This window comes from Dendrobates tinctorius, unplaced genomic scaffold, assembly GCF_039654945.1.
Source record: "Dendrobates tinctorius isolate UK_male_01 unplaced genomic scaffold, ASM3965494v1 ptg000013l, whole genome shotgun sequence".
Classification (NCBI taxonomy): Eukaryota; Metazoa; Chordata; class Amphibia; order Anura; family Dendrobatidae; genus Dendrobates; species Dendrobates tinctorius.
In genome coordinates this window covers 15,656,103-15,675,503 of record NW_027361681.1, presented here as the reverse complement: position 1 = coordinate 15,675,503, position 19,401 = coordinate 15,656,103, and the positions used below count along the sequence as shown (strand labels likewise).

The 19,401-nt window shown below is 48.4% G+C and overlaps 1 long non-coding RNA gene across 2 annotated transcripts in view; it reads left to right on the top strand.

Moving 5' to 3' along the window:
- The first annotated feature begins 257 nt into the window (after positions 1–257).
- The window catches only part of LOC141069829 (uncharacterized), a 113,842-nt gene continuing 94,698 nt past the window's right edge, over positions 258–19,401 (top strand). The window contains exons 1-2 of one of the 2 annotated variants that reach the window (XR_012226641.1): positions 258–428; positions 609–713. This is a non-coding gene — a long non-coding RNA (uncharacterized lncRNA). The remainder of the gene's footprint in view (positions 429–608; positions 714–19,401) is intronic. The other variant, XR_012226640.1, reaches the window with a different exon arrangement.

Below are 19,401 nucleotides of genomic sequence, written 5' to 3'. Positions count from 1 at the left end.
GGTCACATTGTGTAGTGGGCCCGGCTACAATGAGACATCACAGACAGTCGCATAGGCAAATGACACAGATTCACCTCTTATTCAACCTTCCCTAGAGGGGCCGGCAAGCAGACGCTGCAAATCCGCCGCTGTTATGAGCGTATTCAATACAACCATCAGATCAAAACCGGCAGTCGAAAGTAAGCTTTTGTTACCCTTTCATTCTGAAAATCAAAGCCTTTTAAGCCATTTTGGGGGCGGCGGAGGAAGGTTCTTTTTAGCATTGCAATCACACCGTCTGCGGCTTTTGAAGTGCTCGCCGAGATTTCATTTTAACAGTTATTTAAACCTAACATCTTACTTGTAGGAAGGAGAGCGCTCGTCTAGCATACAAAACCCTGCCTCATACAGAGGTGGAATGAGACACAGACTTATAGACCTTGGATCAGGTAAAATACCAAGACCCAGCTCAATCCACAGCTCCATCAGCACAGACATCAAACGATGGCTCCCACAGCAAGAAGCTGTCAGGGGAAGGACATGAAAGATGCATTTGTGCTGTGGAATTTCTAATTTTAATAAACAGCCATGAAGGGGAATTTCCAATAATTAATGATTCTTTCTTACAGGAAGACTCTTTGAAGATTTGCCCTTGTGCCTCGATAGCTGAGCTGAACCATGGACGACGACTCTTGCATTCAATATCTGGTATTTCCCAGTGGGGACAGCAGGAGGTAAAATGTCTCAAGTTTTGCTACATTTGATGTAATGACCTTGTTTTTCTTATTTAACAAGTTGTTTGTTAAAATCCTCCACATATACATGTGAGTGCTGGCCGCAGTAACGGAGGATAGCTGTAAATGCGAGCTCTGGCTGTAGTAATGGAGAACGAATGTACATATGTGAGCTGGCTGCGGTAATGGAGGACAGCTGTACATGCGCGCTCAGGCTGCGTTAAAGGAGAACGGCTGTACATATGAGAGCTGGCTGCGGTAATGGAGGACAGCTGTACATGCGCGCTCAGGCTGCGTTAATGGAGAACGGCTGTACATATGAGAGCTGGCTGCGGTAATGGAGGGCAGCTGTACATGTGAGTGCTGTCTGTGGTAATGAAGCACAGCTGTACATGCGAGCTCTGGCTATTGTAATGGAGAACGGCTGTACATATGAGCGTTGGCTGCGGTAATGGAGGACGGCCATACCTCTGAGCTCTGGCTGCAGTTATGGTGGACAGCCGTACATGTGAGCACTAGCTGCGGTAATGGTGGACAGTTAGACAGCTGCACATATGAGCACTGGCTGCAATAATGGAGGACCGTCGTACATGTGAGCGCTGGCTGCAGTAATGGAGGACGGATGTACATATGATCACTGGCTGTGGTAATGCTGGACGGCCGTACATGTGAGTACTGGCTGCAGTTATGTAATGGAGGATGGCCGCACATATGAGCACTGGCTGCGGTAATGGAGGACAGCCGTACAAATTGAGTGCTCGCTGCTTTAATGGAGGACAGCCATACATATGAGCGCTTGCGCGGTAATGGAGGATGACAGTGTGGGAGAAGGGGCCCCCATCGAGTGTCCGGGCCGGAGCCAAGGGGACCACCATTTAGGTTCCGGGGCAGGTTGTTTCCGGGGGAAAGAGTTCAGGGCCGGACTGTTGAGACTGACAGATGGGCTGGGGTAGGAGCCGATATAAAAGGGGAGGAGAACGCCAGTCACAGTGAGTCAGCAGAACGGGGAAGAAGGAGCAGGAGACCGTGGGAGTGTGTGAGAGACAGAGCGACGTACAGAGGCCCGAGAGGAGGACAGGAGCAGGAGGGACACTTACACTGGACAGCAGGGGGACGGCGCCGAGTCGGCCGTCAGAGAACCGCTGCTCCACTTCAACCCGCGGCCTGCCCGCGGACACCTGCTGCTGTTGCCGCCACACTCCAGCCCGCGGCCTGCCCACGGACGCCTGCGGCTGTTGCCGCCACACTTCAGCCCGTGGCGGCGGCCTGCCTGCGGTCATGTGCGGCCATTGCCGCCACACTCCAGCCCTCGGCTGCGGCCTGCCCGCGATCACCCGCGGCCGTTGCCGCCTCACTCCAGCCCGCAGTTGTGGCCTACCCCTCGCCGCCCGCAGCCTCCCCACTCCCGACCGCGGCTGCGGCCAGTTCACTGCAGATGGAAGACACTAGTTCCACGCTCCAGTCCGTGGCAAGAGTCGGGTCGTCGCCCGCTGCGGACTCCCTGTTACAGCCGCTGGCTGCGCCAGTGGCTTGTCAATCACCACCCTGCTTCGCGACCGCTTACCCCCATCCAGGGATTGCGGCCCCTCTGTCCAAGAATTCTTCTGGGGCCTGTGGTGCCCCTGCTTTGCCTGAGCATCGGAACGCTCGAAGACTTCACCAGTTCTTCAGCAGCTGGACCCAGCGGCTGCTACGCCGAATAACCATCACCCAGGACGCCGAAGACGTCAGGACGGATAAGTGACATTATATAACTAAGGACCCGTAGTTGGCCATACCGCGGCCCTATAGTGACCGGCCATTGCCGGGGTAGTCGTGATCATATATATCCGTGTTTGCTTGTGTTGAGTCCCTGCGAGGACAATCCCTGTTACCCGTTTGGTTGCTTAGACTAGTCACCTGATCTATACTTATAAAAAGCTTTCACCAAAAGCATAAAGTCTCGCATCTCGTCACTGCATCCCGCATACCTGCCGGTACCACAACTGTACATGTGAGCACTGGCTGCGGTAATGTCTGATGGCCTGACATGTGGGTTCTGGCTGTGGTAATGAAAGATGGCCGTACATGTGAGCGCTGACTGCAGTAATGGAGGATGGCTGTACATGTGAGAGATGGCGGCAGTAATGGAGGATGGCTGTACATGTCAGTGCTGGCTGCGGTAATGGAGGATGGCTGTACATGTGAGTGCTGCCTGCGGTAATAGAGGACAGCTGTACATGTGAGCACTGGCTGCGGTAACGGAGGATGGCCGTACATGTGAGTGCTGGCTGCGGTAATGGAGGACGGCTATACATATGAGCGCTGGCTGTGGTAATGGAGAACGACTGTACATGTGAGAGATGGTTGCAGTAATGGAGGATGACTGTACATATGAGCTCTGGCTGCAGTAATGGTGGATGGCTGTACATGTGAGCTATGGCTGCAGTTATGGAAGACGGCTGTACATGTGAGTGCTGGCTGTGGTAATGGAGGACGGTGGTACATGTGAGCGCTGGCTGCAGTTATGGAAGACAGCTGTATATATTAGTGCTGACTGCGGTAATGGAGGACAGCCGTACATGTGAGTGTTGGCTGCGGTAATGTAGGATGGCCATACATGTGGGCTCTAGCTGTGTTAATGGAGGATGACCGTACATGTGAGCTAAAGCTACGGTAAAGGAGGATGGCTGTACATGCGAGTGCTGACAGCAGTAATGGAGGACGGCTGGACATGACAACACTGGCTATGGTAATGGAGGATGGCCGTACATGTGAGCTCTGGCTGCGGTAACTGAGGACGGCCATACATGTGAGTGCTGCCTGCGGTAATAAAGCAGGAGCAATGACACGTACATGTGATTTCACCACATATCACCTCTGTTCTTACTTTGGCAATACCTTACTGCACATGGAAGAAAATGTAACTCTATCCTGGAGCTGGCTACACAAATCGGATAATTTTTGGGGCCACAGCATATCAGAATGCTGTATATCAGGGCTGAAATGTGGTGTTCTTATGTCAGATGGGGCAAACCTGGTGACAGGTTCCCTTTAAATATATATTGTGGTAGTTAGGCTCACTCGGCTACATACAGTATGTAGGTAGAGACAGGTACACTGTCTCTTTAAGCCTCTCACTGGTTTATTAAGAGTGTTGCATAAGCCAGTGGAGAGTTAGTAAAAATAAACAAGGCCTTTCTGGCCTAAGGAAAAACAAAAACAAAGCATACAGCACAGTCCCTGTGGTTACGAGGATCCATCCGTTCAGGAAATTGACATATAAAGGTTCAGATTCCTTGTCAGGACACATAGCACTGGATTTCCACTCTGCAGGCCTATCGAACACTGAATGCCTTAATCCCCAGACCACACCCTGAGGTGGAGATAAGGTGAATAACCTCCTACCCGACTCCAAGACTTCTCCCGCGCTGCGCCAATCCTCTGGAATGCTCTACCCCAAGAAATTAGGACTATCCACAATTTGCATAGTTTCAGGCGCTCCATCAAAACACATTTGTTCAGAGCGGCCTATCACATTCACTAATCAAAGTCATTCTATGTGTAAGTGTGCATGCGTAGCCCATTCACTATCTCCATCCATCCCTCACTCCCTCAAGATGGCTGGACCATCATTGTAAATACAACATTGTAAATACACACCTGTACTTTGTATCTCCCCCATGTCATTCTAGATTGTAAGCTCTCACGAGCAGGGTCATCTTATTTTGCTTTAATTATTGCATTGTTAATGTTGTTTACTTATGACTTATGTTTTGAAACTGTTAAACTGTAAAGCGCTGCAGAATATGTTGGCGCTATATAAATAAATATTATTATTATTATTACCCTCTCTATGCTTGTCACAAAAAACCCAGCACTTAAAATGGCCAATTAACCCTTATCAACACATAATGTGCTGAAGCAATCTTCTGGATTTCAAATAGCTTAAGCTAATAGCCTCAGTGAAACGTATCTCCCCTCCTGCACTTTGCCAGTGACTTTCTCACAATATACAGGTGCTTCTCACAAAATTAGAATATCATCAAAAAGTTAATTTATTTCAGTTCTTCAATACAAAAAGTGAAACATATATTATATAGAGTCATTACAAACAGCGTGAACTATTTCAAGTGTTTATTTCTGTTAATGATTATTATTATTATATATAGCACCACTTATTCCATGGCGCTTTACATGTGAAAAGGGGCAAATATAGACAAGTACAATAAATATGAGCAAAACAAGGCACACACAAGTACAGAAGGAGAGAGGACCCTGCCCGCAAGGGCTCACAGTCTACAGGGGATGGGTGAGGATACACTAGAAGAGGGTAGAGCTGGTCGTGTGGTGATTCTGTAGACTGAAAATCACTGCAGGTTGTAGGCTTGTCGGAAGAGGTGGGTCTTCAGGTTCTTTTTGAAGGTTTCCATGGTAGGTGAGAGGCTGATGTGTTGGGGTAGAGTTCCAGAGTATGGGGGAAGCACGGGAGAAGTCTTGTATGTGGTTGTGGGAAGAAGAGATAAGAGGGGAGTAGAGAAAGAGCTCTTGAGAGGATCGAAGGTTGCGGGTAGGTAGAGGGAGACCATGTCACAGGTGTATGGAGGAGACAGGTTGTGGATGGCTTTGTATGTCATAGTTAGGGTTTTGAACTGGAACCTCTGGATTATAGGATGCCAATAAAGGGCTAGGCATAGGGGAGAGGCTGGGGAATAAAGGGGAAACAGGTGGATTAGTTTGGCAGTAGAGTGTAGGATGGATTGGAGTGGTGCCAGAGTGCTAGAGAGGAGGCCAGAGAGTAGGAGGTTGCAGTAGTCGAGGTGGGAGATAAGAGTGTTTTTGTGGTTTCATGGTCAAGGAATGCATGGATCAGGGAAATATTTTTGAGTTTGAGATGGCAGGAGGAGGCAAGGGCTTGGATATGTGGCTTTAAAGAGAGGGCAGAGTCGAGGATCACCCCAAGGCACCAAGCATGCGAGGCTGGGGAATGTGAGCAGCCATTGACATTGATGGATAGGTCTGGTGGAGTAGTAGAGTGAGATGGGGGAAAAATGATGAATTCTGTTTTGTCCGTGTTCAGTTTTAGAAAGCGAGCAGAGAAGAAAGCTGAAATAGCAGACAGACATTGTGGGATTCTGGTCAGTAAGTAGGTGAGGTCAGGTCCAGTTAGGTAGATCGGCATGTCATCGGCGTAGAGATGATACTGCATCTCATGGGTTTCTATGAGCTGTCCCAGGCCAAATGTGTAGATGGAGAAGAGTTTTTGGTCAGGCTGGTCAGCCAGGGCTACCTGTTTATTGTACGAGTTTTGCTATGCGTGAGGGGGCGGCTGAATCAAGTGCTGCTATAAAAGGTGGCAGCAGCATCATTATCATGAAGGAAAGCTATGTCAGTAAGAGGGAGAAGGGACTCAGAGTAATTGTAAATTGAGATGTTTGAGATTACTGCAAGGGTGAGTGAGTTTGTGGAGTGGTTGGAGGGGTTGTGGAGGGGTTGTGCACTAGGAGAGGAGAGGGAAGAGAATGTCAGTAGGTTGTGAGATTAGTAAGGGAACAGAGGCGGGTGAAGATAAGGTCCAGCGTGTGACCATCTTTGTGAGTGACTGTGGAGAACCATTGAGTGAGGCCAAAGGAGGCAGTGAGCGATAAAAGTTTAGAGGCAGCTGGGGTGGAAGCGTCAATAGGGATGTTGAAGTGGGGATGTCAGCAGAGAGGAAATGAAGTAGCCAGGTGGTGAAGTAGTCGAGAAAGGTGGAGATGGCTAGTTCTGGGGGGTGGTAGATGACAGCCAGCTGGAGGTTGGAGGGGGAATATATGCAGATGGAGTGCACTTCAAACGAGGGAAGAGTAGCAAAGGGTGGTAGCTGAATTGGGGTAAAGGAGAAGGTATCTGAGAGGAGCAAGCCAACTCCTCCACCACATTTGTTGCTGGGGCGAGGGGTGTGAGAGAGATGGAATCCGCCATAAGAAAGTGCAGTTGGAGAGACTGAGTCAGAGGGGGTGAGCCAGATTTCAGCGATGCCAAGGAAGGAGACTTTGTTGGTGATAAAGGGGTCATGGATAAACAACAGTTTTTTGCAGACAGAGCGTTCGTTCCATAGTGCTCCAGGTAGGGGGGCCGGGGAAGTGGGGGGCTGGATGAATGGGTATGAGGTTATCATGATTGTGAATATGTGTAGAGGATCATGGCAGAGTGTTAGAAGTGAGTGTGGGGATGTGTTGAGGAGGGCCAGGATTTGGGGATACGTCGCCAGCAATGAGGAGTAGCAGACAGAACATTAGAAAGTGGGAGGAGGATAGGACATGATGGGGTCGTGTGTGTCTGGAGAAAAAGGATTGTATGTGGAGGAACAGTTCTGAGGAGGAAGTAAGATGGCTGGGGAGGATGGCGGGAGATATGACTAATTCCTTACTAGGTGGGGAGATTACAGGAGTTTGGAAAAAAATAGAGTAGAATGGCGGTGAAAGTGAAAAATGTAGTGGTTTTATATTTCGTTACCTTAAGTCAAATTCCAGTCCAATTCCAGTCTAATTCAGAGTAGTGTAATTAGAAATCTGTAATTTGAAATAAAAATTTGAAAGATGCCTGGTCAGACTACGTCTGATCAGACGCATGGCCCTGAATATATCTGAAACTGAGAGGGATCAGCTGTGAGAGAGGATGTTGGTGTGTGTGGCCAGACCACATGTTCAGAGTTATACAAAGGTGATAAAATGGGGGGGAGCGACTCACCACTCAGAGGTATGCATGTCAGACATAAAAGGATTGAAATACATTATGGATACAAACAGATGGGTAAGCAAAACATACAAGGGATAGTAAATGCAGATTCACAAACACAGTCAGGAGCAGGGAAAAGCAGTGGACATTCAGTGAAGACCAGGGATAGAAAATGTAATTTATTTCAGTTCTTCAATACAAAAAGTAAAACTCATATATTATAGAGAGTCATTACAAACAGAGTGATCTATTTCAAGTGTTTATTTCTGTTAATGTTGATGATTATGGCTTACAGCCAATGAAAACCCAAAATCATCACCTTACTATTAGGGTGGCATGGTGGCTCAGTGGTTAGCACTGCAGCCTTGCAGCGCTGGAGTCCTGGGTTCAAATCCCACCAAGGACAACATCTGCAAGGAGTTTGTATGTTCTCCCTGTGTTTGCGTGGGTTTCCTCCGGGTACTCCAGTTTCCTCCCACATTCCAAAGACATACTGATAGGTAGAGTTGAGCGACTTTTGTTTTTTTATGGTCGAGTTTCGTTTCGTGAAACCCGACTTTTCCAAAAGTCGGGTCGAGCAAGATCGGCCGACTATAGGGAAAAGTCGGGGTCGTCCCGAAACACGAAACCCAATGTAAGTCAATGGGGAATAAAAGTCGGCAGTGAGAGGAGGACAGGAAACACACGTACAGTGCTCATTTGAATGCCAAAAGCATCAATTCTTCTTACTTAAGCTGGTCAACCTTAATTACTTCATAATACAAGTTACGCACTGAAAAATGGGGGTTATTTGGCTAAAGTTGAGGGGGGGTAGGGCTGGCTCCAGGTTTTCATGTGTCCTGGGCGAAAGAGCGCCCCTTTAACACATAATACCACAACTCATCATGCTCCGATACGGCAGAGAAATAGCTGTATCGTACAATGAAAAATACTTCACTTTTTACAACTCATGACGAGGCCCATCTATTTCTCCATACAGAATCATTGGTCCCATATAATGTTTGAAACAGTACATGATGAGCTCCACATAATGCTACAGTATATGTTGGTCCCCATGGATGAAGCTCCACTGTCTTATGGGCCCAAATAATGCTCCAAACATAATGGGCCCCATTTCTAATGCTCTGGTGTATAATGGGCCCTGTAAATGCTGCTCCTGTGTCTGATGTCCACCTTTGGAATGTTCCAGTGTATGGTGGCCCCATCTATCATTCTCCAGAGTATAGTGACCCCAAAAATTGCTGTCCCAACATTGAAAGCAATCAAATAAGTCTCCTCGCTAGGGAATCCCTGTACTAGTCTGGACTCCTCGTCGTCCCCATCTTCCATCTCACTGCACAGTATTTCAACCTTGCAAGTGCTGTGATCCTGAGCAAGCAGGGGGGGCCCACTCGCTGGCGACGGCACTGACACAGGGCCCCTGATAGTACGGTGGTGTGTCTGATGGCGGGTGGGCCGAACCTGCACTTTCATCTGCAGCTTCCTCTTTGTCACCGTGTAAGATGGAACTGTATATGGGAAGGGTAACCTGAGTTTCATCAGGGTCAGATTCAGGCCGTGTAGCGTGTGAGGGGAATGTAGTGGTCTGGGTCAATGTACCAGCAGATTCATCGAGCAGTGGCTGGGCATCAGTGCACTTGTGTCGCCCCCAGGAGTACGGTCGCCACAGTGGCATTACCTTCCTCCTAGGGAGTGTGATGTCATGCTTGGGAGCAACGAAGGATCTCTCTAGCAGGTTAACTGATTGGGCGGCGTTATTCCCACGAGTCATGACCCTCCAAACAGCGTTCATGAAGGCAAAGTGTTTGTTTTACGTGGGCAGTATGGTTGCAAAGCTGAACCTTAAAGGAATGTCCAAAAGGGCACCACCAGGAGTGGAGCCTACGGCGTAATTTGACTCAACACGGGCAACCTCAACCATGCCAGCTACAGAACAGATGCACACATTGCAAGCTTAATTCCGTTAACGAACGAGACTCCGAAATGCCCCGCGGTCCGAGTCTGGCTTACTAGAGGGACACGTGAGGCTCTGGCACATGAGATTGGCCAATAACTGGTGTGTCATGCCCTTACATGTCCGTGGCTGCATGTGCGCTACACTGAAAAGGCCAGCGTTTGTCGCTTACAGGTGCAGATAACCCGCTGAACAACGTTAGTGATGGGGATCATTGATTACAATTATTACTCGCGAACGATGATTTCCCAGTAAGTGCAGGTCAACCGCAGTTCCGGAATAAGGCCTAACCGTCATTCCTGAAAAAAATGAAAAACTTATGTGTGCAAACCACAGGTGCTGTAGCTTGCTTAACAGCTCGCCAGCCGTTCTCACGCCCAGTATGGGTTACACGTGATTGCACAAAGGTGAGAAAGGGTACCGTATCCCCGGATAACATGTATGGATAGCGTACACATTCAAAAGATATGTCTATACATCAGGAGGCAGGCTCAGACGGTGTTAGGCCCAGTATGGCTTGCAAGTGATTGCACAAAGGTGAAAAAGGGTACCGTATCCCCGGATAACTTGTATGGATATCGTACACATTCAAAAGATATGTCTATACATCAGGAGGCAGGCTCAGACGGTGTAAGGCCCAGTATGGCTTGCAAGTGATTGCACAAAGGTGAGAAAGGGTACCGTATCCCCGGATAACATGTATGGATAGCGTACACATTCAAAAGATATGTCTATACATCAGGAGGCAGGCTCAGATGGTGTCAGGCCCAGTATGGCTTGCACGTGATTGCACAAAGGTGAGAAAGGGTACCGTATCCCCAGATAACATGTATGCATAGCGTACACATTCAAAAGATATGTCTATACATCAGGAGGCAGGCTCAGACGGTGTAAGGCCCAGTATGGCTTGCAAGTGATTGCACAAAGGTGAGAAAGGGTACCGTATCCCCGGATAACATGTATGGATAGCGTACACATTCAAAAGATATGTCTATACATCAGGAGGCAGGCTCAGACAGTGTAAGGCCCAGTATGGCTTGCAAGTGATTGCACAAAGGTGAGAAAGGGTACCGTATCCCCGGATAACATGTGTGGGTAGCATACACATTCAAAAGATATGTCTATACATCAGGAGGCAGGCTCAGACGGTGTTAGGCCCAGTATGGCTTGCAAGTGATTGCACAAAGGTGAAAAAGGGTACCGTATCCCCGGATAACATGTATGGATAGCGTACACATTCAAAAGATATGTCTATACATCAGGAGGCAGGCTCAGACGGTGTAAGGCCCAGTATGGCTTGCAAATGATTGCACAAAGGTGAGAAAGGGTACCGTATCCCCGGATAACATGTATGGATAGCGTACACATTCAAAAGATATGTCTATACATCAGGAGGCAGGCTCAGACGGTGTCAGGCCCAGTATGGCTTGCACGTGATTGCACAAAGGTGAGAAAGGGTACCGTATCCCCAGATAACATGTATGGATAGCGTACACATTCAAAAGATATGTCTATACATCAGGAGGCAGGCTCAGACGGTGTAAGGCCCAGTATGGCTTGCAAGTGATTGCACAAAGGTGAGAAAGGGTACCGTATCCCCGGATAACATGTATGGATAGCGTACACATTCAAAAGATATGTCTATACATCAGGAGGCAGGCTCAGACAGTGTAAGGCCCAGTATGGCTTGCAAGTGATTGCACAAAGGTGAGAAAGGGTACCGTATCCCCGGATAACATGTATGGATAGCATACACATTCAAAAGATATGTCTATACATCAGGAGGCAGGCTCAGACGGTGTTAGGCCCAGTATGGCTTGCACGTGATTGCACAAAGGTGAGAAAGGGTACCGTATCCCCGGATAACATGTATGGATAGCGTACACATTCAAAAGATATGTCTATACATCAGGAGGCAGGCTCAGACGGTGTAAGGCCCAGTATGGCTTGCAAGTGATTGCACAAATGTGAGAAAGGGTACCGTATCCCCGGATAACATGTATGGATAGCGTACACATTCAAAATATATGTCAATACACCAGGAGGCAGGCTCAGATGGTGTCAGGCACAGTATGGATTTGACGGCCCAGACTACACAGCGGAGGAGCAGGGAGAGGTAAAGATTGCAAATGCTGGGGCCCTGCCCAAGCAAGGGGGGCCCACTCGTGGGTGTCGGTACTGGCACTGGGCCCCTCATAGTACGGCGGTGTGTCTGACGGCGGGTGTGCACCACCACCGTCAGAGACACTTGATTGCACTATGAGGGACCCTGTGCCAGTGCCCGCGCCCAAGAGTCGGCCTACCCACCTGTCCAGGGCAACGGCACTTGCACAAAGGGGAATGACCTGTGTGGGAGAACATCGATATGGGAGGAAAAGTAGTTTGTAACCATAGTTGACAACTGCTGTCTCCTGTCACTTTCCATCGATGCTGTATTACCAGTTGTGTGAGCGGTCCTTGAAAAATCAGTCCACAACATTGTCATGAAACCCCTGTCTCCAACGCCACTTCTGCTGTGTGCACCATGAACACCTCTGCCAAGCTGCCCCCGGCCCGTACGGCTCGTGTGAGAACCATCACCGCTGCTGTGTGCTGGGAATGCCTGTGGCATGATGTTTTGTAATTTGCCTTTATAGCGTGGATCCAGGATGCTGGCCAACCAGTAGTCGTCATCGTTCATCATTTTGGCAATGCGGGGGTCCCTTTTTAGGATCCGCAAGGCATAATCTGACATGTGGGCCAATGTTCCCGGTGTCAATGATGCACTGCGAGTGCTGGTTGGAGGAGCACTTTCTGGCAAATCCACATCCCTCCAGTCACGCACAAACCCTGTACCAGACCTTGCCACGCCAACATTTTCACTTGCCCCACGAGATGCATCCTCCTCCCCTAAGTAATCATCCCCATCATCATCCTCCTCCTCCTCCAACTCGTCCAGGAGAGGTCCCTGAGCAGACAATGGCTGAATGTCATCAAGGATTCCCTCCACCTCTTCCTCCTCGTCAACATTGGCTGCAGACGCCTGCTCCTTAAGGTGCGTCAAAGTTTGCATGAGCAGACGCATAAGTGGGATGCTCATGCTTAGGATGGCGTCGTCTGCGCTTACCAGCCGTGTGCATTCCTCAAAACACTGAAGGACTTTACAGAGGTCTTTCAGCTTCGACCACTGCACACCTGTCAACTCCATGTCTGCTCTCAAAGTGCCTGGCCGTGTATCCTCCCACAAATGCATTATGGCCTGCCTCTGCTCGCACAGCCGCTCCACCATGTGCAGGGTGGAGTTCCACCTTGTTGCAATGTCGATAATGAGGCGGTAGTTGGGAAGGTGGAGCAATCGCTGCAACTTCTGCATACGAACGGAGAGTACAGGCGACCGGCGGATGTGCGCGCACAGTCTTCGCACCTTCTGGAGCAGGGCTGTTAACTCCAGATAATTTTTGAGGAAGCACTGCACCACCAGGTTCAAGGTGTGAGCCAAGCAAGGTATGTGGCTGAGTTTTGAAGGGGCTATGGCTGCCACAAAATTACGGCCGTTATCACTAACTACCTTGCCTGCCTCAAGATGTACACTGCCCAGCCATGACTCAGTTTGTCGCTTCAAGTACTCGGCCAGCACCTCGGCGGTGTGTCTGTTGCCCAAACACATCATCTGCAACACAGCCTGCTGACGCTTTCCACTAGCTGCTCGATAGGGGGACACCTCGTGTGCAACAGTGGCAGCTGCAGATGGAGTGCTCGTACGACTGCGCTCTGTGGTGGAGCTTTCGCTTCTGGAGGAGGAGGAGGAGGAGGAGGAGGGTGGAACGCCTACAGCCAACTGTTTCCTATACTGTGGGCTAGGCAGCACTGTCCCACCACCGCTGTCCCCTGTGGACCCTGCATCCACCACATTAACCCAGTGCGCAGTGATGGACACGTAACGGCCCTGGCCCTGCCGACTGGACCATGCATCAGTTGTGAGGTGCACCTTTCCACTCACTGACTGCTTGAGTGCATGGACAATGCGGTCTTTCACATGATGGTGGAGGGCTGGGATGGCTTTGCGAGAGAAGAAGTTGCGACTGGGTAGGTCATAGCGTGGTACTGCATAGGCCATGATAGGGCATCATCTCAAACGAGATTAGTTTGGCAATGTGGGCGTTCAAACCCAGTGTATGCGGATGAGAGACTGAGTACTTTTTTGACCTACTCATAGTGTCTGGGAGGGTGAGCTGGACTTGAGAGCTGCATATGGTAGAAGTAGCGGTGGACAGGGCGGACTGAGAGAGGGTTGATGATGGTGATGGAGTTGGTGTTCTTTCTGATGGCCTAGATTCAGTATTTCGTTGATATAACAGTGGGATTCCCTGACTGCTGTGGCCTTGCAACGACACCTCAACATTTGCTGCTGTGCTAACCGGTGGGCTTACAGTGGGGGAAACAATGTAGCGTTGCTGACTACCTTCTTTGTGATCAGTTGCACATGTGGCACTTGAGGTTTGGTGTTGTGTCCACGCTTGCAAGTGCATGCTGGTTAAATGTCTAAGCATGCAACTGGTATTCAAATTTTTCAGATTTTTCCCTCGGCTAAAGGTCTTTGCGTACTTCTTACAGATAACCTTGGCCTGATCATGAGGATTTTGTTCAAAAAAGTGCCACACTGCACTCTTCCTACTTTGGCAGACATTTTGCGGCCTAGCACGCTGTGATGTTTTGACCCTCTGGACAAGCTGTCCAGCAACTCTTTTGATTTTTGGAACCTGTCTTTGGAGTGCTCCGGGCCTGCCAGATAACAGCTGTTGCGATGTTGATGTCTGCTGTGGATGCTCCTCATCTGAGCTATTGGAAGCAGCACCCTCTTCCCCCAATGGATGCCAATCTGGGTCAACAACTGGGTCATCCATCACCTCCTCTTCAATGTCGTGTGCACCTTCCTCTGTGTCACCGTGTATGGTGGTATAGTGTGCGGGAAGGGGCACCTGAGTCTCATCAGGGGCAGAATCAGGCTCTGTACACTGCGAGGACAATGTAGTGCTCTGAGTGAATGTACCAGCAGAATCATCTATCAGCGGCTGTGCATCAGTGCACTCCATGTCAGATTCATCTTGGCCTGGGTAATTCACCATTTCACTTGATAATCCAGGCATGGTATGTGAAAACAGCTCCATGGAGTAATCAGTAGTATGGCCTGCATCATCCTTCAATCTTGGTTGTGGTGAAGGACACAAGGGAAGGTGTGGTTCATGAACATGAGCCTCCAATGACGACTCAGTGCTTTTACTTTTTACAACTTCAGAAGAGGAGGCGATAGAGCTGGAGGCTGAGTCAGCAATGTAAGACAAAACTTTTTCCTGATGCTCTGGCGTTAAAAGCGGTTTGCCAACTCCTAGAAAACTAAGCCTTCGAAGCCTTATGGAGCCAGACGATGACGCAGGCTCAACACCTCCTGCATTCGGTCCTATTTTGCTTTTGCCACTACCATCAGATCCACCACCAACACCATCATTACCAGCTGCCAACCCCCGCCCAATTCCACGGCCTCTTCCACCAGCCTTCCTCATTTTTGGTAGAAATGTAGACAAAATCCAACAAACTATATAGTAATGTAATACAAGGTACAAGGTGTCTATAGGACAGGGGAGATTTAGATTTTCTGCACACACTAGTGGACACTGGACACTTTTGGATTGTGTGAGGCCCACTGAATATCAGAGCGCTATGTCACAGGCTCGATGGCACAGGTGTGAAAAAAGTGACTACAGGATAAGGGAGATTTTGAATTTCTGTGAGATTTTGAATTTCTGCAGACACTTGTGGACACTGGACACTTGGATTGTGTGAGGCCCACTGAATATCACAGCGCTATGTCACAGGCTCGATGCAGCTGGTGTGAAAAAAGTGACTACAGGATAAGGGAGATTTAGATTTTCTGCAGACACTTGTGGACACTGGACACTTGGATTGTGTGAGGCCCACTGAATATCACAGCGCTATGTCACAGGCTCGATGGCACAGGTGTGAAAAAAGTGACTACAGGATAAGGGAGATTTTGAATTTCTGGGAGATTTTGAATTTCTGCAGACACTTGTGGACATTGGACACTTGGATTGTGTGAGGCCCACTGAATATCACAGCGCTATGTCACAGGCTCGATGCAGCAGGTGTGAAAAAAGTGACTACAGGATAAGGGAGATTTTGAATTTCTGCAGACACTTGTGGACACTGGACACTTGGATTGTGTGAGGCCCACTGAATATCACAGTGCTATGTCACAGGCTCGATGGCACAGGTGTGAAAAAAGTGACTACAGGATAAGGGAGATTTTGAATTTCTGGGAGATTTTGAATTTCTGCAGACACTTGTGGACATTGGACACTTGGATTGTGTGAGGCCCAATGAATATCACAGCGCTATGTCACAGGCTCGATGCAGCATGTGTGAAAAATGTGACTACAGGATAAGGGAGATTTTGAATTTCTGCAGACACTTGTGGACACTGGACACTTGGATTGTGTGAGGCCCACTGAATATCACAGTGCTATGTCACAGGCTCGATGGCACAGGTGTGAAAAAAGTGACTACAGGATAAGGGAGATTTTGAATTTCTGCAGACACTGGACACTTTTGGATTGTGTGAGGCCCACTGAATATCACAGCGCTATGTCACAGGCTCGATGCAGCAGGTGTGAAAAAAGTGACTACAGGATAAGGGAGATTTTGAATTTCTGTGAGATTTTGAATTTCTGCAGACACTTGTGGACACTGGACACTTGGATTGTGTGAGGCCCAATGAATATCACAGCGCTATGTCACAGGCTCGATGCAGCAGGTGTGAAAAAAGTGACTACAGGATAAGGGAGATTTTGAATTTCTGCAGACACTGGACACTTTTGGATTGTGTGAGGCCCAATGAATATCACAGCGCTATGTCACAGGCTCGATGCAGCAGGTGTGAAAAAAGTGACTACAGGATAAGGGAGATTTTGAATTTCTGCAGACACTGGACACTTTTGGATTGTGTGAGGCCCAATGAATATCAGAGCGCTATGTCACAGGCTCGATGCAGCAGGTGTGAAAAAAGTGACTACAGGATAAGGGAGATTTTGAATTTCTGCAGACACTGGACACTTGAATTGTGTGAGGCCCAATGAATATCACAGCGCTATGTCACAGGCTCGATGCAGCAGGTGTGAAAAAAGTGACTACAGGATAAGGGAGATTTTGAATTTCTGCAGACACTTGTGGACACTGGACACTTTTGGATTGTGTGAGGCCCACTGAATATCAGAGCGCTATGTCACAGGCTCGATGGCACAGGTGTGAAAAAAGTGAATTGTAGAATTGGGCAGAATAGGAATCTCCCTAGAGTGTAGGTCTGTAAGAACGGAACAAGTCTTCCACAGTGACACACAGATAGCTTCACTGTGTCTGTGATAACAGCCGTTACACGGTACTGTGTGAGGAGCCTACACCGCTGTATGGTGTGAATAAATGCACGCTCGGTACCTTAGCAGGACAAAAAAAAAAAATTGGGATTGCTTTTAAAAAAGCAGTTTGCAGAGCAGTGGGGAGACAGCAATGCTGCTGTCAGGAAGCCTTAGAAGGCAGCCTTACAACCAACACCGCTGATCCACCACAATATAGCCTCCCCTTGCACTGCACACACAGTGACTGGTGTGTTGCACAGGCAAAATCGCTAGCAGCAGAAGCAGTTTTTTTGTCTTCTTCCCTGCCTAACGCTCTCCCTACAGAATCAGCAACCTCTCCCTATGCTAAGATCGGCAGAAGTAAGATGGCGGTCGGCGTGCACGCCCTTTTATAACCCCTGTGACGCCCACCAAAGCAAGCCAATCACTTGCATGCCCTTCTGAAAGATGGTGGCGACCCCTGCCTATGTCATCACGTTGCCCACAGTGTCCGTGGATCCTGATTGGCTGAAAAAGAGCGCTAAACAAACTTTTGAAACGCGACTTTGGCGCGTAAGTCGCCGACCTCGTGGCCGACCTCATCCTAGGGTCGGGTTTCGTTTCATGAAACCCGACTTTGCCAAAAGTCGGCGACTTTTGAAATTGTTCGACCCGTTTCGCTCAACTCTACTGATAGGGAATTTAGATTGGGAGCCTCATCGGGGACAGTGATGATAATGTGTGCAAAATGTAAAGCGCTGCGGAATATGTTAGCGCTATATAAAAGAATAAAAAGATTATCTCTATAAATTACAATACTTTATAACACCAGCTTGAAAAATGATTTTAAAATCTGAAATGCTGGCCTACTGAAATGTATGTTCAGTAAATGCACGCAATACTTGGTTGGGACGCCTTTTGCATCAATTACTGCATCAAAGCGGCGTGGCATGGAGGCAATCAGCCTGCGGTACAGTTGAGGTGTTATGGAAGCCCAGGTTGCTTTGACAGCAGCCTTCAGCTCGTCTGCATTGTTGGGTCTGGTGTCTCATCCTTCTCTTGACTATACCCCATAGATTCTCTATGCGGTTAGGGTCAGGTGAGTTTGTTGGCCAATCAAGCACAGAGATACTGTTGCTTGTTAACCAGGTATTGGTACTTTTGGCAGTGTGGACAGGTGCCAAGCCCTGCTTGAGAATGAAATTTTCATTTCCAAAAAGCTTGTCGGCAGAGAAAAGCATGCAGTGCTCTAAAATTTCCTGGTAGACGGCTGCGCTGACTTTGGTCTTGATAAAACACAGTGGACCTACACCTGCAGATGACATGGCTCCCCAAACCATCACTTATTGTGGAAACTTCACACTAGACCTCAAGCAGCTTTGATTGTGGCCTCTCTACTCTTCCTCCAGACTCTGGGACATGGATTTCCAAATGAAATGAAAAATTTACTTTCATCTGTAAACAATACCTTGGACCACAGAGCAGCAGTCCAGTTCTTTTTCTCTCTTACTTTTCTTAACAATCCTTTCAAGACTGTAGTTATCCCATTTGCTTGTGCACCTTTTCCTACCACACTTTTTCCTTCCACTCAACTCTCCATTAAAATTATTGGATACAGCACTCTGTGAACAGCCAGCTTCTTTAGCAATGAACTTTTGTGGTTTACTGTCCTTGTGGAGTGTGTCAATGACTGCCTTGTGGACATCTGTCAAGTCAGCAGTCTTCCCCATGATTGTGGAGCCTACTGAAACAGACTAAGGGACCTTTTAAAATGCTTAGGAAGCCTTTGCAGGCGTTTTTTGTTAAATAGATCAATCTGTTTGTAATGACTCTATATAATATACGAGTTTCACTTTTTGTATTGAAGAACTGAAATAAATTAACTTTTTGATGATATTCTAATTCTCGCGACTGTGACGTCATCTGGGGTAATTCTCGCAATGCATCCCTGAGAATAGAAGATGCTGGCAGCACCGCGTGCACTGCTGATGACTCCAGGGCCCGACAGAAGGTGAGTATATCCCGATTATTTATTTTAATTCTAATTTTTACTGGAATATGGTACCCAGGGCCTGGAGGACAGTCTCCTCTCCTCCAGACCCTGGGTACCATCCGCACATGAAGCGCTCACTTTACGCATGGTGGGCATAGCCTCATGCGTAAAGTGAGAGTTTCAATGCAATCCTATGGCGGTGGAATCGCCGCGATGCCGCAGAATTAATTGACATGCTGCGGATTTTACCGCGATGCGATTCCGCAGCGGTAAAATCCGTAACATGGGCACAGCAATTGTGGAATCCCATAGGATTGCATGGGAATGCTTTTTTGAAGTGTTTCTGCTGCGGCAAAAACGCGGTTGAAATGTTTAAACAATGCAACGTGGGCACACAGCCTTATAGGGGCGTCTCTGGCCATCTCTTAAAGAGTGGATCTAATCAAGTAATTGGGGCCATCTGAGTTTTGTGTCTGAGAGTGCTGATTTTCTGGGAATAACTGTGAAGGGAACACAGCCCTAAAGCAAGTCTGGTATGGGACCTCCTGCTCTCCTGTCTGTCACACTGCATACAGGGTTAACAGAGAGGAGGGCTATCGGTTCAGGGTACACCATTGAACAAAGGCAAGAGCAGTGCATGCTGGGAAGGAAAAGAAT